The 25,372-nt window shown below is 36.9% G+C and overlaps 1 protein-coding gene across 8 annotated transcripts in view; it reads right to left on the reverse strand.

Annotated features, from left to right (window-relative positions):
* ZBTB44 (zinc finger and BTB domain containing 44) overlaps positions 1–25,372 on the reverse strand; it is a 65,742-nt gene that overhangs the window by 34,384 nt on the left and 5,986 nt on the right. Inside the window, exon 2 of one of the 8 annotated variants that reach the window (XM_060160778.1) lies at positions 6,993–7,043. The exons of the other annotated variants lie outside the window; for them this stretch is intronic. The gene's annotated coding sequence lies outside the window, so the exon portion shown is untranslated. The remainder of the gene's footprint in view (positions 1–6,992; positions 7,044–25,372) is intronic. 8 annotated transcript variants of the gene reach the window in all.

Consider the following 25,372-nt stretch of genomic DNA (forward strand, 5'->3'; position numbering starts at 1 on the left):
GGGGCTACTCTTCGTGGTGGTGCACGGGCTTCTCTTGCTGTGGAGCACGGGCTCTAGGCACATGGGATTCAGCAGTTGTGGCTCGCGGGCTCTAGGCGTGCAGGCTCAGTAGTTGTGGCTCACGGGCTTAGCTGCTCCACGGCATGCGGGATCTTCCTGGACCAGGGCTCGAACCCGTGTCCCCTGCATTGGCAGGCGGATTCTTAACCACTGCACCACCAGGGAAGCCCCCCTTGTAACTTTTAGAATCAGGGTGTCAACCTCTACAAAAAAAATATCAAGTGAGATTTTTAAAAAATTCATTAATTAATTAATTTATTTTGGTTGCATTGGGTCTTAGTTGTGGCTTGTCAACTCCTTAGTTGCAGCACGCGTGTGGGATCTAGCTCCCTGACCAGGGATCGAAACCGGGCCCCCTGCTTCGGGAGTGCAGAGTCGTATCCACTGCACCACCAGGGAAGTCCCTCAGCTGAGATTTTGACAGTGATTGTGTTCAAGTTTATAGATTAGTTTGGGGTGTACTGCCATCTTCACAACACTGAGGCTTCCAATCCATGAACATGGGGTGTTTTTCCATTTACTTAGACCATCTTTAATTTCTTTCAACAACGTTTGGCAGTATTCAAAATACAAGTTTTGCACTTCCTTTGTTAAATTATTTCCTAAGTACTTTATCCTTTTTGATGCTACTGTGAATGGAACTGCATTAATTTCATTTCTGATGGTTCATTGTTCATAGTACTCCTTTATAATCTTTATTACTTCCTTCCTTCTGGTTGCTTTAGCTTTAGTTTCCTCTTCTTTATCCAGTGTCTTAAGGGGAAGGGTGGTTATTAATTTGAGATCTTTCTTCTTCCTTAATATAGGTATATACAACTATAAATTTCCATCTAAGCATTGTTATAGCTGCATATCATAAATTTTGGTACATTGTATCTTCATTTTAATTCATCTCAAAATGTTTTCTGATTTCCTGTTTGACTCCTTCTTTGACCCGCTGGTTCTTTAGGAATGCATTGTTTTATTTTCACGTATCTATGAGATTTCCAAAATTTGTCCTGCTATTGATTTATAATTTCATTCCAATAAGGTCTCAGAACATACTTTGCATTATTTCAACCTCTGAAGATCTCCTGAGGTTTGTTTTACGGCCTAGCATATGAGCTACACTGGAGAATGCACTTGAGAATGTATATTCTATTGTTAATGGGTGCAGTGTTGTATAGTTGTCTGCTAGGTCTAGTTGGTTTATAGCGTCTACTTCCTGTTGATCTTCTGTCAGCTATTCTATTCTCTTTATTTATTGGCCATGCCATGTGGCATGTGGGATCTTAACTTCCTGTTGATCTTCTTTCAGCTATTCTATTCTCTTTATTTATTTATTTTTTGGCCATGCCATGTGGCATGTGGGATCTTAGTTCCTCAACCAGGGATCCAACCCATGCCCCCTGCAGTGGAAGTGTGGAGTCCTAACCACTGGACCACCAGGGAATTCCCAAGCTATTCTATACATTACTGAAAGTGGTGTATTGAAGTCTCCATCTATTAATGCTGAATTGTCTATCTCTCCATTTCTGTCCATTTTTGTTTCATGTATTTTGGTACTCTGTTGATAAGTGCATTAATTTTTATAATTGTTGTATCTTCCTGATGAAGTGACACTATTACCATTATAAAATGTCCCTAGTAACATTTTTTGTTAAAGTCTATTTTGTCTGCTATTAGTACAACCACTCTGGTTTTCTTGTAGTTGCTGTTTGCATGGTAAATCTTTTTTCTATTCTCTTTCAATCTGTGTCTATCTTTGGATCTAAAATGTGTCTCGGACTTCCCTGATGGCACAGTGGTTAAGAATCCACCTGCCAATGCAGGGGACACGGGTTTGAGCCCTGGTCCAGGAAGACCCTACATGCCGCAGAGCAACTAAGCCCGTGCGCCACAACTACTGAGACTGTGGTCTAGAGCCCGTGAGCCACAACTACTGAGCCCGAATGCCACAACTACTGAAGCCCATGCACCTAGAGCCCATGCTCTGCGACAAAAGAAGCCACCACAATGAGAAGCCCGCGCACCGCAACAAAGAGTAGCCCCCACTCGCTGCAACTAGAGAAAGACCATGTGCAGCAATGAAGACCCAACGCAGCCAAAAACAAATTAATTACTTTTAAAAAAATGTGTCTCCTGTAGACAGCATGTAGCTAGATCTTTTTTTTTTGGTAGCCCAATTTGAGAATCTCTGCCTTTTGACTGTTTAATCCAGTCACATTTAATGTTATTATTGATATAGCTGGACTTATGCCTTTCATTCTAATTTGCTTCTGTATGTCTCATGTCTTTTTTGTTCCTTTATTCTTCCTGTAGTGAATTCTTTTGGATTCAATGAGTATTTTCTAATATAGCACTGTAATTTCCTTAATGACTTTTCTATTTTTTTGAGTTACATTCTCAGTGACTGCTCAAGAGTTTACCATATAAGTCTCAACTTATCAGAATCAGCTGTTGATTTCTACTAGCTTAATATCAGTGACACAAAGAAACATTACTCCTTCCTCCCTTTTCCTAGTACTATTATTATATATATTATATATATATATTAATGTTACAAACACAACATTGTTATGATCATTACTTTACCATCTGTAGTCACTTGTGTAGCCCAATAGTTTTGTTCCCTCCATTTTTGAGCTATTATTGACAAATACATTACATTCATTACACTTCTATATGTTATAGGCCCAATATTATATTACATACCTATTTTATAACTTGCGTTTTAAATCAGTTATGAGAAGAAAGAAAAATATCCATTTCTACTATTTTTAATAATTACATATTTACCTATACCAGTGCTCTTTTGTTTGTGTGTGCATTTGAATTACTATCTAGGGTCATTCGCTTTCAGCCTTAAGAACTTCTTTCAGTATTTCTTATAGGGTGGTCTGCTAGCAAGAAAATCAGTTTTTGTTTAAAATATTTTGCTTTCACTTTAGAAAGACAGTACAGGATTCTTGGTTGACAGTTTTTTTCTTTGAGCACTTTGAATATGTTATCACACTGCTTTCTGGCCTCCCCTATTTCTGATAGGCAGTCAGCTATTAATCTTACTTGGGGGGTTCCATTGTAAGTAACGAGTTATGTTTCTCTTGCTGCTTTCAAAATTTTCTCCTTGTCTTTGATTTTCAGCATTTTTACTATGATAGGTCTGTTTGGAGATTTCTTTGCATTTTTCTTCCTTGGGAATTCATAGAGCTTCTGGATATGTAGGTTACTGTTCTTCAAAAAATTTGAGACGTTTCCTGTCATTATTTCTTCAAATATTTTTTCTTCTCTTTTCTCTCTCCTCTCCTTCTGGTAATCCAATTACACATATGTTGGTGTGCTGGATGGTGTCCCACATTTTTCTGAGACTGTTCATTTTTCTTCATCTTTTTTCCTCTCTGTTCTTTGGTTTGAATAATCTCTATTGTGCTACGTTCAAGTCTGCTAAATCTTTCTTTAGCCAGGTCAAACCTACTAATGAGTCCCTTTAGTGAATTTTTTATTTCTGTCATTGTGTTTTTCAATTCCAGAATTTCTATCGTTCTTTCCAATAATTCCTATTTACTATCAATAGTCCCTGTTTTATGTGAAATTGTCATTACACCATCCTTTACTTCTTTAATCACGGTTTCCTTTAGTTCCTTTAGTTTCCTTTAGTGAATATATTTACAATGGTTACTTTGAAATCTTTTTCTGTTAAATCTGATAACTGGTCTCTCTCTCACAGGCAGCTTTCGTGTTGCCTGCTTTTTTTTCTGGTATATGTAGCCAATATTTTATAACTATAAATGGAGTAAAACCTTTAAAAATTGTGAATCACTATTGTGTATACCTGAAACAATATAATACTGTACATCAACTATACCTCAATAAAAAAATTTTTAAAAAGCCTTCTACAACTATTAAGTCACAGGACACGAGGTAAACATGAAGAAGTCAAGTGTATTTTTATACAATAGCAATGAACAACAGGAAATCTAAATTTAATTTAAAAAATTTTAAACCCTCAATATCATTACAGTAATCCCAGAAAAGAAAACTTAAATATAAAATTAAAAAATCATGTACAGAACCTATATGCTGAAAAGTATAAAACATGGATAAAAGAAATTAAGGAGGACCTAGGTAAATGGAGAAACATTATTTTCATGAATTGGAAAAGAATATAATAAAAATGTCATTCCTTCTCAAATTGTTCTACAAATTTAACATGATTACAATTACAGCAGGTTTTTTTTTTTAGGTATAGACAAGTTGATTCTAAAATTTATATACAAAGCAAAAAGAACTAGAACGGACAAAACAATTTTGAAAGAGAAAAATGAAGTTAAAGTTATCAAAGTAAGTTAAACACTTACTATAAAGCTACCGTAATCCAGACAGAGTAGTATTAGCAAAAGGACAGACACAGAGACCAATGGAACAGAAGAGAATCCAAAAATATATCCACACAAACATGGCTGATTTTTGACAAAGGAGCAAAAGCAATTCAATGGAGTAAAGAAAGTCATTTCAGTAAATGTTATTGCAACAACTGAAATTCCATATATGAAAAGAAAACCTTGACTGAAACCTCATCCTTCACCCACAAGTTAACTCAAAATGGGTCACAGATCTAAATGTAAAGCTAAAACTATGCAACATCTTTAAAAAAAGATAGGAGAAAACCTTCGTGACCAGAGGTTAGGCAAAGAGTTCTTAGATATTAAACCAAAAGCACAATGGAAAGCAAAAAGATGATAAACTGGACTTCAAAATTAAAAACTTTTGTGAAAACACTATTATTAAAAGAGGATGAAAAGACAAGCTCCAGCTTGGAAGAAATTATTTGCAAATCACACATCTGTCAAAGAACTTTTATCCGAAATACGTAAAGAGCCTTACAACTCAATGGTAAGAAAACAACCCCATGAAAAAATGGGCAAGAGAGAGTTTTGATTCTGGGCCAAGATGAATATAACACTTTTTTCTATTCCTTCCACTTAGTACAGTTAAGCACTATGTACATTATGTATAAAATAAACATGAGACAACTTTGAAAGAGAAATAGTAGACCCGCAAGGAATGACACTGGTGAGTCCTCTGAGTTTTGTATTTACCTATTATATCCTGGACTGGGTGAAAGGAGCCAGAAGGCCAACAAATGCCAGAAGGTGTAGACAAAAAAAAAAGTTCCAAGAAAAGCCAGCTCTTTATAGCTAAAGAACAAGGCAAGAGGAAGCCTAGGAAGAAAGAAAATGTTTAAGACAATAATTGCTCTACTCAGTCGAACGTCACAGAAAAAACTCTTACTTCAACCACGTCAACACAGGCCAAGAGAGGAGCTGAGATGTTTCCCTTTCCGCAAGCGTAACGAGGTGCCTCTGCCCCCTGTTGGTATGTGTCAGAGAAGGCCAAGGCGGGTACGGACTTCCATCCCTGCCCAGTGATAAAGAGGATCCTCATCAGTCAGTGGAGGCCACAGGGGAGCGTAAACAAAGTGTTCCTCCTTTTTCACCAGGGTAGTTCAACACAAGCCTAGTGGGGAACTCAAACTTCCAACTCTGACCAGCAGTAACTAGGCACTACTTTCTCCACCATGTATTTTTTCACCTCTACCTAGTAGTAATGAGGCAGAGCCCCCCCTTCTCTTGCTGGAGTTGTGTCTGAGGAGGCCTGCTAAAACTGAAGATTTAAGTAAGATCCAGAGCCTCATAACATAAGTCCAAAAATGTCCAGGATACAACAGAAAATCATTCATCATACAAGGAACCAAGAAAAACGTCAATTTGAATAAGTAAAGTCTATGGATGCCAACACTAAAATGATACAAATGTTCTAACTGCTTGACAAGGATTTTAAAGTAGCCATCATAAAAATGCTTTAAGGAATAATTATGAACATGCCAGTAACAAATGAAAAAATAGAAAATGTCAGTAAAAGAATAAAAGATAAAATACAATAACTGCAATGAGATACTACTTCACACCCACTAGGATGTTGTTATCTGCCAAAAAGACAGACAATGACAAATGTTGCTGAGAAACAGAAAACTTCATACACTGCTGCTAGGAATACAAAATGGCACAGCCACTTGGAAAACAGTCTTGGAAGTTCCTTGAAAGGTTATACAGAGTCATCATATGTTCTAACAACTCTACCCACCCAAAAGAATTGAAGAGATGTCCACATAGAAACCTATACTGCATAGCAAAATATTCACGGTACTCAAAAAGTAAAAACAACCCAAATATCCATCATTGATGAACGGACAAATAAAATGTGGTACATTTATACAATGGAGTACTATTTGGTAACAAAAAAGAAATGAAGTACTGATACATGCTGCAACATGGATAAAATTTGAAAACATTATGCCAAGTGAAAAAGCCAGTTACAAAGGACCACATATTGTATGATTCCTTTTATATGAAATGTTCTGAACAGGAAAATCTAGAGGGACAGAAAGTAAATTAGTGGTTGCCTAGGGTTGGGGAGTGGGGAAATTTGGGGGTAACAGCTAAGGGGTTCAGGGATTTTTTAGGTAATGGAAAATGGTCTAAAATTGATTGCAGTGATTGATGCACAAATCAATGAATATACTAAAAGCCACTGAACTGTACACTTTAAATGGGTGAATATGTAGGGTATGGTATACTAATTTTAAAGCTGTTACAAAAATTCAAGAGATAGTTCAACAAAAGAATGAAGAGGACAGGGGAAAGAGTCAGTAAACTTGATGATAGAACATTAGAAATTACTCAGTTTTAACAACAGAGAGAAAAGATAATGAATTGCGCCTGAAAAGATAATGAATTGCGCCTAAGGGACCTACGGAACTATAAAAAAGATATAATATGGATATCTTCCGAGTTCTGACAGGAAAGGAAAGAGAGGCAGGGGCTGAAAAAAATAATGGCTGAAAACTTCCCAAATTTGGCAAAAACTCTGAGATTTAAGAAGCTCAAACACACCTGCACAGGATAAATTCAGAGAAGTCCATGCTCAGACACATCATAAGCAAACTGTTGGAAAACAGAAAGACAAAGGAAAAAATCTTAAAAGCAGCAAGAGGGGAATGACTCCCTACTTATAAGGGGAAAACAATTCAAATAATGGAATCTTTCTCATCAGAAACCATGAGGCCAGAAGGAAGTGGCACAGCACTTTTTAAGTACTCAAAGAAAAGAACTGCCAACCAAGAATGCTATAGCCAACAAAAATCATCCTTCAGGAATAAAGAGGAAATCAAGACATTCTTATATGACTGAAAACTAGAGAATCAGATGCCAGCAGGTCCACCCAAAAAGAGTAAGTTCAGACAGCTCTTGAAATGAAAGAACAATGAAAAATATCAAATTACAGTGACCCTTTGAACTGTGCAGGTCCACTCATAATGTGGATTTTTTTTTTCAATAGTGAATACTACAGTACTACATGATCTCCCGTTAGCTGAATCAAGGTTCGCTGAATCCAAGGATGCAGAACCTTGAATACGGAGGAACCCTCAGATTTGAAGGGCTGACTATAAGTTATACACAGATTATCCACTGTGCAGAGGGTCAGCTTGGTGCCCCAATCCCTGCCGTGTTCAAGGGTCAACTGTATAGGCTATATAGTCTTTCCTTCTCCTCTGACTTTTCTAAATTGTTTCACATAATTGAAGCAAAAACTATAACAATGATGTGATTCTCAAAGCATGTACAGGAAATATTTAAGGCAATTATAAACAGGGGAGTGTAACTTCAAAAAGAGGTAAGCCTTCTATACTTCACTCAGACTGGTAAAATACTGACAACAGTAGGCTGTGATAAGTTATTTATGTATATGTAATACCTAGAGCAAATTCAAAATAATACATACAAAGACATGCATTCAAAACACTAAGGATAAATCAAAATGGATTCTCAGAAAGGTACAAGTAACCCACAGGAAGGCAGGAAAATAACAGAAACAAAGAAAAGAGGGAACAAACAAAAACAAAAAAATGGCAGACTTAAGCCTCAACATATCAATAATTTCCTTGAATGTACATAATCCAAATAAAACCAACTAAAAGACACAGACTGGTAGAATGCATATTTTCAAACTATGAGCCAACTACATGTTATCTGTAAGAAACTCACTTCAAATATAATGATATAGGTAGGCTGAAAGTAAAAAGATGAAGAAAATATACAATTACACTGTTCAATGAAGGAGCTACTAGAGATATGTGGTTATTTTAATTTAAATAAATTAAAATAAATTAAATTGAAAATTCAGCTCCTCAGTCTTACTAGCCATACTTCAAGTAATATATCAAAAAGCAGTTTTACTGTATTGGTAATGTGCCCATATCACTTTATTAAAAAAAAGTTTTCCAAAACTCTATTATAAATGAAAACACCTATATTATCTAATAGGTTATTTAATTAACAGCAGTTAATAAAGGTTTTTTTATTGTGGCAAAATAAATAACATAAAATTTACCATTTTAACCATTTTTAAGGGTACAGTCCAGTTGCTTTCAGGACATTCACACTGTTGTACAACCATCTTCACTATGTCTGCATCTTTTTCATCATCCCATAACAAAACTCAGTGCTCATCAAACAATAACTCCTCATTCTTCACCCTCTACCAGACCCTGGTAACCAACCTTCTATTTCTACCTCTATGAATGTGACTACTCTAGGTACATCATATAAATGGAATCATCCAATATTTGTCCTTTTGTAACTGGCTTATTTCATTTAGCATAATGTCTCATCCATTCTGTAGCATGTATCAGAATTTCCTTCCTTTTTAAAGACTGTATAATATCCCGCTGTATGTATATTTTGTTTATATATTCATCTGTTGATAAAAATTTGGATTGTTTCCACCGTTTTTTAATCCTCTACTTAACTAATGAAAGCAAGATTTATTCACAAATTCAAAGAATCTCCAGGTAGAGATCAATCTTGGAGGTCATCTAGTTCCACAGCCTTCGAATACTTAAAAATCATTTGATAGAAGTTACCACAATCATAAAGTTCTGTATCATCTTAAGTAAGAGTGGCTACCACTTTAAACTGTTCACATTTTCCAAGTTGGCAGTTACCACCAGTATTTTAATTTTATTTATTTAGCCATATCACACATGAAAGAGGATGGTCACATATATGATACACCTCCATGGGCAAAAATTCAGGTTTTAAAAAAAACTGTGTTAAATAGTTTCTCCAAAGAAGATACACAGATTGCCAACAAACACATGAAAGGATGCTCAACATCACTAATCATTAGAAAAATGCAAATCAAAACTACAATGAGGTATCACCTCACACCGGTCAGAATGGCCATCATCAAAAAATGTACAAACAGGGCTTCCCTGGTGGTGCAGTGGTTGAGAATCTGCCTGCCAATGCAGGGGACACAGGTTCGAGCCCTGGTCTGGGAAGATCCCACATGCTGCGGAGCAACTAGGCCCATGAGCCACAACTACTGAGCCTGCGCATCTGGAGCCTGTGCTCCGCAACAAGAGAGGCCGCCGTGACAGTGAGAGGCCCGCCCGCACACTGCGATGAAGAGTGGCCCCCGCTCGCCACAACTAGAGAAAGCTCTTGTACAGAAACGAAGACCCAACACACCCAAAAATATATAAAATTTTTAAAAAAATCTACAAACAATAAATGCTGGAGACGGTGTGGAGAAAAGGGAACCCTCCTGCACTGTTGGTGGGAATATAAACTGATACAGCCACTCTGGAGAACAGTATGGAGGTTCCTTAAAACACTAAAAATAGAACTACCATATGACCCAGCAATCCCACTACTGGGCATATACCCTGAGAAAACTATAATTCAAAAACAGTCATGGACCACAATGTTCACTGCAGCTCTGTTTACAATAGCCAGGACATGGAAGCCACCTAAGTGTCCATCGACAGATGAATGGATAAAGAAGATGTGGCACATATGTACAATGGAATATTACTCAGCCATAAAAAGAAACGAAATTGAGTTATTTGTAGTGAGGTGGATGGACCTAGAGACTGTCATACAGAGTGAAGTAAGTCAGAAAGAGAAAAACAAATACCGTATGCTAACGCATATATATGGAATCTAAAAAAAAAAAAAATCTGAAGAACCTAGGGGCAGGACAGGAATAAAGACGCAGATGTAGAGAATGGACTTGAGGACACGGGGAGGGGGAAGGGTAAGCTGGGACGAAGTGAGAGAGTGGCATGGACATACATACACTACCAAATGTAAAATAGATAGCTAGTGGGAAGCAACCGCATAGCACAGGGAGGTCAGCTCGGTGCTTTGTGTCCACCTAGAGGGGTGGGATAGGGAGGGTGGGAGGGAGACGCAAGAGGGAGGAGACGTGGGGATATGTGTATATGTATGGCTGATTCACTTTGTTATTCAGCAGAAACTAACACACCATTGTAAAGTAATTATACTCCAAGAAAGATGTTAAAAAAAACTGTGTTAAACATATATAAGATAAAATTTGCCATTCTAACCATTTTTAAGTGTACAGTTCAGTGGCATTAAGTACATTCACACTGTTGTGCAGACAGCAGCATCACCTACTTCTAAAACTTCTTCATTGACAAGGCCAGATTTTGACAACCCTCAAAAGAACTGCAGAGAACAAAAGCAAACAGCATCAGACTTTACTTTGGCATGGTATTCCCAAAAGGATTTTACAAAGTGTGTAAGAAATAAGTTCATCATTTAAATAAATCAAAAAATTTCATTTTTATATAAAGAAAATAAATTAATATGTTCAACTTCACTTTTAAAAATTGAGTTTGACAATGAGAAGGAATCTTGATTTTTTTTTCTGATTCTCTACTCCACAGACAATATTAAAAAGCAAGATTAAAATCATTCTTGCTTATAGGCAATATGGAAGTGCAACTCACACTTTGCTTACTCATCCTTTTCATTAAAAATTTATTCATGGATAAAAGTTAATTGTAATAATCACACTTAAATAATTCATAATTGCCACAACTATTAATGGTACTGTACATTAGTAATGGTTCTTCACAATAGCTCTAGCTTTAACTCACAACTGATAAAGAGACAGCAACCACAAAACCTCTGGTAATATCTGGTCCGTTGAGGACCCTGACTCAAATTGGTCAAGAACAGGACTTCCTACAGCAACTCTGGAAATCACCAACCTTTGGAGATACAGACAACTATGGAAAAACATAGCACTTTGATATAGTCAATACTATGTTAAGTGTCTCCAGAGGAAACATATGTCAGACTGTGAAGTATGTCTCTGGAACTGATAGTTTTCATTCTCTTATACTATAAGAGAATGTTTCATGGCTTGAACATTATCTTAGAGCTTAAAGAGATAAAGGATGGAGGAATAGGTTGAACAGATGCAATTTTTTCCCCCCTCAACTGGGAAAAAACCCTCAGAAAATAGAATGAAGGAACTTGAATTTTAAAGCCGAAAGGTGTATTAGTAGATTATGTGTTTAAAAGTTTAGTTCACCAAACATTACCAAGTGCTAGATACTATGCTAAAAAGCCTAGAAACGTTAACCAGTCATAACTTAATGGAAGATGGGAGTGGAGCTCAGATTACTTGATTCTTGGAGTCTACTGCTTTGTACAAAAATCACAGTTAAAAACAGGACCTGGAGCCAGTATTCCTAAATTACAAGTACTCTTTCCACTGATTTGATAATAGTATAAGAATAATTGTTTCCATACAGGAAACAATTGGAAACAGCTTGGGATGGGAAAAGGTTATGACTCATTCAAGTAAATACCTTTCTAAATTTTCAAACCAATGATTTAGTTAGGCAAATTCTCTAACAAAATGTTTGAAATAAAGAAAAAAATTTTAAAAGCTGAGTTTTAGTTGTAGTCTTTGCTGTAAAACAACCTAAAGAGGAAAAGGTGACTAAAAATACCAAACATTAGCCTATTGTAATTATCTGAATGTCCCAGAAAAATACATGCTTATAGTTACAACTCTTCAATCTATATAGAAATCTTCAATAAAGGCTTTAAAAAACCTATTAATTTGAATTTTCTTAGAAACTTACTACCTCAAATCTCCCCAATGAGCAATATATATCTTACATCATAACTCCTTAATTCCTATTAAGGTTTTAAATTCTAGATATGCCATAGATAGATACTCTTAGTATCCACACCCCTTTGAACTATAGAAAATTGCTATAAGGATAAATACATTGAGTCTTTTGACACAGTACAATGCATTAATTAAAAGAATTAAAGTCTTTTCATATTGCCCAAATCCAGCAACAGATTTCTCCACCTCATGGATAACTAAGCATTATTTATTTCACTATACTCAATTATTAATTCATATATTAATGGTGCCTAGAGACAGCTTATATAGTAGGAAGAGCAATTGCTTTTTAGTTCAGACAAACCTGGATCTTTGTTGCTGTTGTTGTTTTATAACCTGTTTATTATTCAAGCATAGTTAATTTACAATATTTTGTTAGTCTCAAGGATACAGCATAGTGATTAAGGTTTTTCTGCAGACTACATTCCATTGTAGGTTCTTACAAGATATTGGGTATAACTCCCTGTGCCACATAGTAAATCCTTGTTGCTTATCTGTTTTATGTATAGTAGTCTGTATCTGTTAATCTCATACTTCTAATCTGTTCTTCCACCTCTCCCCTTTGGTAACCAGAAGTTTGTTTTCTATGTCTGTGAGTCTGTTTCTGTTTTTCTGGGGGTTTTTTTGGCTGCGCCATGCTGCTTGCAGGATCTTAGTTCCCTGACCACCAGGGATAGAACCCATGCCCGCTGCAGTGGAAGTTCCAAGTCCTAACCACTGGACAGCCAGGGAACTCCTGTTTTTTTTTTTTTAATTAAAAAAAATTTTTATAGTTTTAAAGGTCACTTTCCATTTACAGTTATCACAAAATATTGGCTATATTCCCCATGGTGTATAATACATCCTTGAGCCTATCTTACACCCAAGAGTTTGTACCTCTCACTCCCCCACCCCTATATTGCCCCCCCAACTGGTAACCACTAATTTGTTCTCTATATCTGTGAGTCTGCTTCTTTTGTGTTATATTCATTAGTTTGTTGCATTTTTTTAAGATTCCATATATAAGCAATATCATACAGTATTTATCTTTCTCTACAAACCTGGATCTTAATCATGACTATATCATTGAACTGACTGGATGCCCTTACACAAGTTAAATGTGGCAGGGGTTTAAATGAGGTTAAATGAGTACATGGGAAGCACCCAGTGCCTAGCACATAGTATACCCACAAGAATGTGATACAGCACTGAGTACTAGATGAAGTATCCTTATTGATAGGTCTGACTCTCTCACCTTTGGCTGAATTAATCTCAAATCTCTAACCCCAGCATCCTTCCTGAACTCCAATTCTGGACCTCTTATGATGAGCAAGAGTGCTAGATAAATCCATCTGAATGTGTTTGCCATCCTTCAAATTCACTGTCTGAAACTGAACTCAAATTCTTTCTCCTCAACTGATACTCCACAACAAGACTTCTATTAATGATAGATGCTTTCAATTATCCAGTCACCCAGAGCTTAAAATCTAGTACTCATTTTTGATTCACCATCTCCTGTCAAAACTTGGAAGTCTTCCCTTAGCTAATCTCCCTTCATAGGCAAATTCAGAAAAATTACAGATACTCCCCAACTTATAAATGTTTATTGATAATTCAAAGTCATTCTCCAGAGCAAGAGTGTTAACTATACCCACTACCAAGAGACAATAATAATGGTTTTGCATGGTCATTTAAATCTTTGCTCTAGTCTTCATTAGTTTATCTCTCTGTGCTTAGTTTTGAGGTAGTTATGAATACTATTAAATCCATCATGGTCAATAAACACAAAAACCGTTAAACTGAATAAAGAGAAGTATGTGATTATGGTGGAAACAAAACGCAGAGTTAAACATTTTAATAAACAGTGAGAAAGGATGCTGCCCCCCACCCCGTGAATGGAATAAATCACTGAGCAGTATGAATGATTCTGAAGTACGCACAACAAATCCTGCAATACGTAAAGATGCCATATCTATGAGATAATTGATAATCATCAGCTAGGGAGACAAGGAAAACTAGTAAAATGGAAAAACTTGTGAGTATGTGTTTAGAGTAGCATCAACACTAGATGGCAAGATTTCGAACTCTTTAGTCTCAAGGACGCCTTTACACTCTTAAAATTTACTGAGAATTCCAAAGAACTTTTGTTTATGTGAACTATATTTACTAATATTACCACATTATACATTGAAACTTAGAAATGCAAAAACTTCATTCATTAAAAATAATAAGCCCATTACATGTTAGCACAACATATTTTTCAAAAACCTACACTTTCTCAGAACAAAAGAGAAGCAAGAGTGGCATGGATTTTTGCAAATCTCTTCAAGTCTGGTTTATTATTATTATATCAGTGGAATCCTCCTATCTGCATCTGCATTCAGTCTGTTGTAATATCCCACTTCAAGTAGCCTCTTGAAAACTCCACTGTACACCATGAGAATAAGAATGACAAACAATATTTTAATACTATTATGAAATTGTTTTGACCTCGTGTACCCTCTGAAAGCTTCTGGGGATCTCAGGAGAGTTCCCACACCACAGTAACCACTGCCTTAACATTTAATGTTAAATCAGGAGATGGTTAGATATCTGTAGACAAGAACTTAGAAAAGGCTCAGCAAGGTGAATAGACTGCTGTTCAAACATCTGAGCCAAGCCAGAGAAAGACGGTTTTGTATATTCAAATTTGCACATCAAAGAGTAGTAAAATCCACTTGTCAAGATAATCATAAAGGACCAACTGCAACATAGACATAATAGATCTATTTAGGTAAAAGTTAGTCAAGAAAACGTTAAAATGTTTATCTGGCTAAGAGGAATAGAGCTTGCTGGGGAGATTCAGGGGTTAGGGTTAGATCTCCTTGCTGATTAAAAAAAAAAATAGGCACACAAAACAAGCCGGTTAGGTGTTTTCATCTCTGGACTTAAGGTTTAGAACTGTAAGGGGTCACCTTGGAACCATAAGGAGAGCTACCTTAAAGATGGCAAAGCAAAAAGTTGAGAATTGAGGCCCTTGATGATGTCACTGAATGGCTGAGTAACTAACTCTGAAGCTGTCTTACTCTAGGATTTGTTTTGTTTTTGTTTGAAATAGTGAATGTTCTTAGTGTTTAAGTCACTCGATTCAAAGTTTTCTGCTACACAAAATGAATATCCATATACAGATGTCCCATAGGTACTTCAACAGGTCCAAATGAATTAATCATCACTTCTCACAAATGTACTCTTCCTCTTGAAGTTCTCTGGCCAATGATACCACATTCCAAAAAGTGAAAAACCTAGGAGTCATCTTTGACTTCTGTGGTAAACTAAAAAAGGTCACTCCTCAAAATATGTCCATGAACTACTCCCTGGAATTTGCAAATGGTACTTTTATGGCAGACTTTGCAGGTGTGATTAAGTATGCCAAAATAGGAAGACTTCTCTGGATATCCAGGTGGCTCCTACATACAATCTTTAGCATTGTTCTAAGAGAGAGGTTAGAAGATGTGACACCAATATCAGAGAAGGTGATAGGAAGACAGGCAGAAATTGGAGTGATTTGGCTGCAAGGCACAGAATGGCTACACAGCCACCAGAAACTAGCGGAGGTAAGGAATGGATTCCCCACCCCACCAGAGCCTCTGGAGGAAGCGGGTACCTGCCAACATCGTGATTTCAACCCAGTGATACTGATTTTGAACTTCTGGCCTCCAGAACTGTGAGAGAATAAATTTGTTGTTTTAAGCCATCCAGTTCCTGATAATTTATTACAAGAGCCACAGGAAGCTAATACAACTTCTATCTTTCACTTTTCCTCCTAACACAGACTTGGTCACTAAGACCTATCTCAAATCCACCCTTTCTTTTCTCCATTAGCCACACTACCTTGGGCTACTTAACATCCTGATTGGTCTCCTTCTCTTTAATCTCACCAATCTTGAGTTAATCCTCCATCACTGTTCACATTGTCTAAAATCCAATGATTTTAGTACAGCAATTATTACCTCATGCCTTAGCTATCACATTGTATAACTCTGAACAGCACTAAGTTCTTTTCAGCATGTTCATATATGTATCACTGGACATCAATTGATTTCAATACATAAAGTACTCAAGATAAGGCAGACTATTATCCTCCCATTATAGTGATGAAGAAACTGAAGCTCAGAGGATAAATGACTTATCCAAAGCCATAAGGCAATTAAACAGCAATTTACATCCTGATGCTAGTCTTTCTCGCTATATATCTCATATTCTCTCTGCTCTATTGTGCTTTTAGATACTTTAGTTATCTTTTCTTCCTTGCTCTCCAACACAACTCTTTGCTCCAGTCAAACTGATCTTTGACTCATTCTCTGAACATACTACACATATTTCCACTTCCCCACCTCTGTTCTCATTTTGGAATTCCCTTATTGCTCTCAATGGGTCAAATACTACTCTATTTTGTTCTTCCTTCTTCTCTGGATATCAGCAATACCTTCCATTTGCATGCCACTTTTCAGATTACAGTGTATTTTCTTTGGATCTTAAAAAATCTTATGAAGTAGATTAGGAAATTCTTCAAAAATCACAGAAAATAGAGATCAGAAAAAAATAAGTGGCCTAACAGGGCCTCAAAATCAAGTACTCTGACTTTAATCCTCTCCTCATTTTATTATTAAACTATGCTGCCCTTCCCTCCACTGAACTCCTGTAGCATTTTCTGTCTTGACCACTGATCTGAGATTTGATATAATACCAGTTTAGGTATTTGATATAATACCAATTTAGGTTTACCAGGTATATGTCCTGTCTCTCCAAGGATAATTCCAGTATATTTTTAGAATCAATTATACCTATGTTCTTTAAAAATCATTTTATAAATGCTTGAAGTATAACTGATGTAAAATAAACCAAACATATTTAAAGCATACAATTAGGTCAGTTTCCACACAGATATCAAGATAAGGAACATTTCCATAACTCCTATAATTTTCTTTGTGCCTCTTCACAATCTTGCCCTCCAGCCCTCCTACACCCCCCCAACCACGAATTTGCTTTTCATTTTAGACTAGTTGCATTTTCTAGAATTTTAACATAAATGGAATCAGGCAGTATATATTTTCTTATTCATCTGGCTTCTTTCACTGGATATAATTATTTTGAGATTCATCCATGTTGTTAGGCTCAAGAATTTTTGTTCCTTTTTATTGCTGAGTACTCTTCCATTGTGTGGATGTACCACAGTCTGATTATCATTTAACAGAGGACAAACTCTTGAGTTGTTTCCAGTTTGGGGCTATTACAAATAAAGCTGCTATGAACATTTGTGCACAAGTCTTCGTGCAGACACACCAGTACAGTTTCTAAATCATTTCTGTCTCTACACCATTTACATGTGCTATACTCTTATCAGTAACGTTCCTTATTATAGTGCAGTGGTTCTCAACTAGGCATCGCTTTACGGCCACAAAAGGATCACTGCTCTTTTAATCAGTATTTTATGTATAATAGGTGATCAATTAGCTGCCTACAGATTTTGCTGTCCTACAGATCCATATGCTATTTGAGGGAAAAGGTTGAGCCTGTGTATATTCTTTAACTGCCTAACACAGGGCATTTTTAAAAAGCTGAATAAATGTTTGTGACTTACGGTGCTTACTTTTGGAATAAGCATATTCTTTTATGTTCATTCACATTATTAATAAAAGTATAATTATAAATGATGGACAACAAAGTAAAACTTGAGGCAAAATAACTGATTTTTTTTTTTTTTTTTGCGGTAAGCGGGCCTCTCACTGTTGTGGCCTCTCCTGTTGCTGAGCACAGGCTCCAGACGCGCAGGCTCAGTGGCCATGGCTCACGGGCCTAGCCACTCCGCAGCATGTGGGATCTTCCCAGACCGGGGCACGAACCCGTGTCTCCTGCATTGGCAGGCGGACTCTCAACCACTGCACCACCAGGGAAGCCCCTATAACTAGCCACTTTTTAATCAAGTAAAGGTTTTAATCATTTTACTATAGGAAGAAGTTCTTTCTAGTTCAGAGCTTTGAGAAGAAGAGAGAATGAGATTTACCTGGAGTTAAACAATAAATCAATTAAACCAGTGATATTAAACTATTAGAATTTCTTCTCATTGCTGGTAACCACAGAGTCATGCTGATTATTAGTTTCTATATCCAGGGAAAATAAGTTAATATACATTGAGTAACTCCTACCAAGTGTCTTTATCACACTCTGGTCTCACAATTCTGGGAAAAGAATTTTTAAGATCCAGTTATAAAGGAGGAAACAGAAGGTTAAATTAACTTGTCCACATTCCTATAAGTAATAAAACCAGGATTTGAAAAAAGATCTGTCTGACGGAAAACACAAATTCACAGTCCCCTCTCTCTCCCCATCCCATCAGTTACCATTTACAAGAATTCAATCACAGTACTTAAGGGATATCAGCTATTAACCTCAAATCATTTTTACCAGAAAAAAAGCTTGAAGAAAGGGTATATCTTATTCAGTCTCTTGGATCCTTACATAAGCAAATCAAATTCAAGTCAGTTTTAGCCAATTAGCATTTAAAGAGCTCTGTTTCTCTAAAGAGTGTTTTAAGTGTTCCTACCAAGTACTCATGAGTCCTACTATGTATGCTTTAAAATACGTACACAAGTATAGTGGCTTTACCTAATACGCTTTTGTACTGTTGCCAACCTTATATGTGTCTTATGGATTGAAGCGTGTCCCCCAAAAGACAGGCTGAAATCCTAATCCCCAGTACCTGAGAATGTTACCTTATTTGGCAACATGCTCTTTAAAAAGCAATCAAATTAAACTGAGGTAATTAGGATGTTCTTATATAAAGTGAAATACAAAGACAGATGCACAAAGGGAGAATGCCATATTAAGATTGAAATTATGCTGCCACAAGCCAAGGCACTAGTAAAAGCAAGGAGAGAGGCCAAGAAGAGATCCTTCCCTCATAAGTTCCTTCCCTTAGAAGGAACCAACCCTGCCAACACCATGATTTCAGACTTCTACCGTCCAGAACTGAGACAAAAGTTTCTCTTCGGGCTTCCCTGGTGGCGCAGTGGTTGCAAATCCACCTGCCGATGCAGGGGATACGGGTTCATGCCCCGATCTGGGAAGATCCCACATGCCGCGGAGCGGCTGGGCCCGTGAGCCGTGGCCGCTGAACCTGCGCGTCCGGAACCTGTGCTCCGCAACAGGAGAGGCCACAGCAGTGAGAGGCCTGCGTACCACAAAAAAAAAAAAAAAAAAAAAAAAAGTTTCTCTTCATGCCATCCAGTTTATGGTTACAGCAGCCCTAGCAAACTAATACACGCCTGCTTTTCAAAATAATGTAAAATGTAGCCAGATTAAATTTTAATGGACTAATAAACATTCCAATTTAAAAGGCAGAGAGTAGGATTAAAAAAGCAAGCCCAACTACAAGTTCGTTACAGGGAACTTACTTTAAATAAAAAGACAGAGAGGTATTTTAGAAGATACACCATGCAAACAGCAAGTAAAGGAAGGCTAGAGCTGGCTATCTTTAATATCACAAAGGTCACTGGTACACAGTCTTTTCAAGTGCAACAAGGTATGTTCACCTAGTCAGACCATATGCTGGGCCATAATACAAATCTTCTAAATAAATTTTAAAGGAATGAATGCACACAGACTATGTTCTCTAATCACAATTAAAAAATTAGAAGTCAATGAGTTATCAAGAAAATTTCATGTATTTTAAATATAACACACTTCTAAATAACCCATAGTGATGAAGGAATCAACAAGAGAAACTGCAAAGTATTTTTAACTGAGTAAAATACTGAAAATACATTATCAACATTTGTACAATGCAGCTAAAGTAGTGCTTAAAGTAAAAGTTATAGCTTTAAATATATATATTACAGAAGGTCTAAAAATCAGTGTCCTACCACCTCACACTCTACCATCTCACATTCATTACGATGACTACTATAAAAAACAAAATAACAGAAAATAACAAGTGTTGACAAGGATGTGGAGAAATGGAGCCCTTGTGCACTGCTGGTGGGAATGTAAGCGTAGAACTATGGAAAACAGTATGGCAGTTACTCAAAAAATTAAACAGAATTACCATATGATCCAGCAACTCTACTTCTGGGTATATACCCAAAGGAACTGAAAGCAGAGACATGAGCATATACTTGTACATGAATGTTCACAGGAGCATTATTCACAATAGCTAAATGTCTATCGATAGATAAATGAATAAACAAAATGTGGTATGTACACACTGATGTGGTATATACCACATTGTAGTATGTACAATGGAATATTATTTAGCCTTAAAAAGGAAGGAAATTCTGATATGTGCTATGATATGGATGAACCTTGAGGACATAATGCTAAGTGAAACAAGCCAGTCACAAAATGACAAACGTTGTTGGATTTCAATTATATGAGGTCCCTAGAGCAGTCAAATTCATAGAAAGAAAGTAGAAGGGTGGTTGCCAGGGGCTGGGGGGAGAGGGGAATAGGGAGTTATTGTTCAATGAGTACAGAATTATATTACAGTTCTGCAGATGAAAGCAGTTCTGAAAACAGATGGTGGTGAGAGTTGCATAATAATGTGAATGTACTTTATGCCACTGAACAGCACACTTAAAAATGGTTAAGTTGGTAAATTTTTTATCTGTACTTCACTACAATTTAAAAAAAAAAATCAATGGCCTAGGTTTCTACCTTAAGAAGCTAGAAAATGAGCAAGACAAATCCCCCCAAAATTGAAGGAAATAAAGCTCAGACATAAATTAAACAGAAAATAGAAAAATCACAGAAAAAATTAAAGCCAAAACTTGGTCCTATGAAGAGACAAGCAAAATTGATAAGTCTTTAGCTAGACTGACCAAGGGAAAAAGAGGTGGGAAAAAAAGGGGGAGGGGGCAGCAGAAGGAAAACCTGGGCAAGTGATATATAGAATGACCATGTTACCGAGACCAAGCTCACTCTGCTTGCCACATGACAGGCGAGTAAGTCAGGAGACGAGGTGTTGAGGCAATGAACGGTGACTTTACTGAGACCGAAAAGATGGCGGATTAGCAGCCTAGAGTACCATCTTATCGGGATGGGGATGCTAGTTTCTTTTATAGAACAGAGAGGGGAGGAGGTGAGGAAGTAAGTAAGTCTTGCAAAATATCTCCTGGTTCTGGCCAGTCCTAGGGAGGGGATGTGTTAATTTCTTCTTCTTTTCTGCAGCCATTCACAGGTGGGCAGGTCACTGTTTCCCTGTGAGCTAAATAAAGGCACTTCAGTTTAACATTCAGGCAGAGGGGCAGGCCATTATGTATGCCTATACCTATAGACAGAACAAAAACAATGGAAAGCAAAGGTCAAAGTAAAAGAAACAGATCCAACATGGAGTCAGATTTTGTTCTTCCCTGTTACAACCAGGATGGTAGAATGCTCCAGAAATGACGGGCATAGAGCATTTCAAGGAGGAGTGGTTGACAGTGTCAAATGCTGCTGATAGGTCAAATAAGATATAAAGTCTATTCAATTTATCTGCAAGGAGTCACTGGTGACCTTAAAACAGCACATAATAGAGAGGCAGTAGAGTTAGATGCTAGATTGCAATAAAGACTATATAGAAATGAGCAAGTGAAAATTTTGAGTAGACAATTCAATCTAAAGAAGTTTGGCTCTAAAGATAGGGCAAGGGGGTTAGCTGGAGGGAAATAAGGGCTCGAGGGAGGATACCGATATTTTTATAAAATGGGAGAAACTACAGAATGTTTTTTCCCCCCGATAAGCTTTTCTAAATTGTGGTAAAATATACAGAGAATGTTTTGAGTATTGGTGGAAAAGAATCAGAGAAGGAAAAGATATAGAAAACAGGTGATAACAGATAGTGTAAGATCCCTGGATAAATAAAAAGAAACTGGATTCAGTGCTTGAGTAAAAGAATTAGCCTTAAACAGAAAGAGACCCAGTGTAAGAAAAAAGGAAAGGAAGGGTATATAGTTACAGTTAGGCTTATAGGTGGGTGGTGAGAAGAAGTAGTGGGAGTTCTTTTCTGATAGCTTTGGCTTTTACTTCTCTCTGAAGTTATAGGTAGAGGTTAGACTGCTGACAAGAGAGGACATAAAGCAGAATTTTGAGGAAAATGAAATATGCAAAAAATGTGTGGAGGAGAAAAAAAGGATGGCTAGGTGGCACTGAAGGCCCCACTGAAATTGGAGACCACAAATTTCTAGTGTCAATAATCTATGGCTTTTGAGTTATGGATATCTCAAGAAACTGTTAAAGAATAATCAATGGCTTTGAACCATTTTTTTAAAAAAAGCAGTAATAATCATTAGTTAATACTTACATAGTACTCAATATGTACCAAGCATTATTCTAGGCATTTTTTACATATTAAATAATTTAATTTTCACACAACCTTTTGAGATAGGTATCACTTGGTATCTCCACTTAACCAAGGAAAATGAAGCACAGAGTTAGGGAACCAGCCCATGGCCATACAATTAGTAAACACTAGAGTCAAGATCTGAACCTAGGTGGCATGCTCAGTGATGCTTTACACTTAACTGCCTCTCAAAGTAAAGCTAAGTGAACCCAGTTGAAGGAAGTAGGAAGAAAAGAGGAGGAAACATACCAGGCAGGCCAAAAACAGAGGCAGTGATTCCTGTAAATAGAAACAATTCTCACAGAAGTAGGGTATAGTTTCATATGGCACAGTAAAAGGCACCAAAGATAAAAGAAACATGGAGTAATGGAAAGCCACAAAAAGGAAATGAGCAATGTTGGGTGATCCAAAGCAAAAAGAAAGAAAAGCAAAAGCAAAGGAAAAAGTAAAACCCAGATAGTCAAAATGTAAAAGAGGAGAAAAAGGTAAAAATGGAAGAAAGCACACACACGCACGCACGCACACACACACACACACACACACACACACGCTAGTAAACACACCAGTAAAAGAGAAAAATGAAATGGAAGCAAAGTAAGTATGCCTCGAGTCCCTGAAAACTCTTACATTTTATTTTCTTTGTTTGGACCAAAGAATTTACTAATTTTATCAAAGTGAATAAAATTAACATTTAATAGAGGGTAGTTCTGAATAGGCTTGCTTGCTAACAGTAGGTGAAGATCAGATACTTAGGTTAAGATCTGAATTAGAGAAAATCATTTTTAAAAGGAATTATCTAAAGTCATTTCAGAAGCCCGAGGGCAGTAGTTCCACAAAATCCTGATTCCAAATATTCAAAGTCTTGGTTATATGGTACCCAAAGATGTTTGTACAATAGTTATGCTGAATGCATCAAAAATTATCAAAACCGGGCTTCCCTGGTGGTGCAGTGGTTGAGAGTCCGCCTGCCGATGCAGGGGACGCAGGTTCGTGCCCCGGTCCGGGAAGATCCCACATGCCGCGGAGCAGCTGGGCCCATGAGCCATGGCCGCTGAGCCTGCGCTCCGCAACGGGAGAGGCCACAATAGTGAGAGGCCCGCGTACCACAAAAATAAATAAATAAATAAATAAAAATTAAAAAAAAAATCAAAACCAAGTAAACAGCAAATCTTGTCAACATAAAAAAAAATACATATATATACCACTGAATACCTATAGAAGAACAATATAGAATACAGAAATTACAAATTCTTGGAGTATCAAACATTTGTAATTTTTAAGTTTTTTTAAAGCTATACAATTATTAAAATGGAAGAACATTCAATATGGAGACAAAGAAGATGTTCTCCTAGAAAAGTGAGACATTAGTAAGTTTCATCCATCAACTTTCACTCTTATAAGACAGTTATCAATGTGAAATACCACAATGATATAAGCCAGTGATGTATTCCATGATCAGTTATGTAAAAATGTGCTGGCTAAGGTCACCTCTGGCCCTAATAATGTTAGTGAAGAAATTAATGTAATATTCAATGTGCCCTTCAAGCAAGAGTGTAATATAAATTTAATGTATCTTTATATTTTTAAAAACACATATGCAATCACTATTTTATTTTAGATCCTGTGGCTAAGAATCCAGAGATTTCCAGCTCATTGTCTAAAATGGGGTGAAGTATTTCTGATATAAAGAACAAAGGAAAACTAATGTGGCTTTCAGCTTAACAGGAGATAAATTTCAAGCAATCAGTCTGAGGTACAGGGAAAACTATCTCAGTCATGAATGCGGTTGCATTTAAAGTAAAAACATCCCATTATATCTTATATAAAGACATGCTCAATAGTCTACAGAATACCAGGAAACCACAGGAGGGGAAAAAAAAGTATATATATATATATATATATACACACACACACACACACACATTCAATATATATAATAAAGATATTAAAAAATTACAGTTGGAAGAAGCCAAATTAATTAGGATCCCCCAACTAATGAAGGAAACCCCTTTACAACAGTCTTTGATGCTTGACCATTTTCAATAACAAGAGAGTTTTATCCTTTACAAGGCTAGGAAGACTTAAAGTTTAAAACCTCCAACACTGCAGACTTCCCTGGTGGCGCAGTGGTTAAGAATCCGCCTGCCAATGCAGGGGACACGGGTTTGATCCCTGGTCCAGGAAGATCCCACATGCCGTGGAACAACTAAGCCCATGTGCCACAACTACTGAGCCTGCACTCTAGACCCCGTGAGCCACAACTACTGAGCGCATGTGCCACAACTACTGAAGCCTGCGTGCCTAAAGCCCGAGCTCCAGAACAAGAGAAACCACTGCAATGAGAAGCCCGCGCACCGCAACGGAGAGTAGCCCCCGGTCGATGCAACTAGAGAAACCCCATGTGCAGCAACGAAGACCCAACACAACCAAATAAATAAGTAAATAAATAAAAATTAAAAAAAATATTAAAACCTCCAACATTTTATTAGGAAAATTTTAGATGCAATCTTCAGTGCTGCTATAGGACTAATGTCAGTCATGCCCTTCCTTTAATTTGATTCATGCTGAGTGAAAATATATCCAATTTTATGACATATATTTAGTTGTGAGGTGCAGCAAAGTAGTTAAGTGAAACACTGAAGACAGACTTGAGTTTGAAACCTGGATATCCGTTTCCTTATTTGCAGATACCAGCAGCAATAACAAAGGGTTAGTGTGAGATGTGAATGAGATGATGTATGAAATGTCTAGCACAGTGCTACCTTTTTAAAAGGGCTCAACAAATGTTGGCAATTATCATCACTGTATTAGCCCACTCAGTCTACCACAATAAGCTCTAGCTGCTATGTGAGTGTATATACCTATGCTACACTTTGTGGCATTTTTTCATCACCTTATGTGTTCTAACCTTGGGTAGTA

This window comes from Lagenorhynchus albirostris, chromosome 9 (genome assembly GCF_949774975.1).
Source record: "Lagenorhynchus albirostris chromosome 9, mLagAlb1.1, whole genome shotgun sequence".
NCBI classification, from domain to species: domain Eukaryota; kingdom Metazoa; phylum Chordata; class Mammalia; order Artiodactyla; family Delphinidae; genus Lagenorhynchus; species Lagenorhynchus albirostris.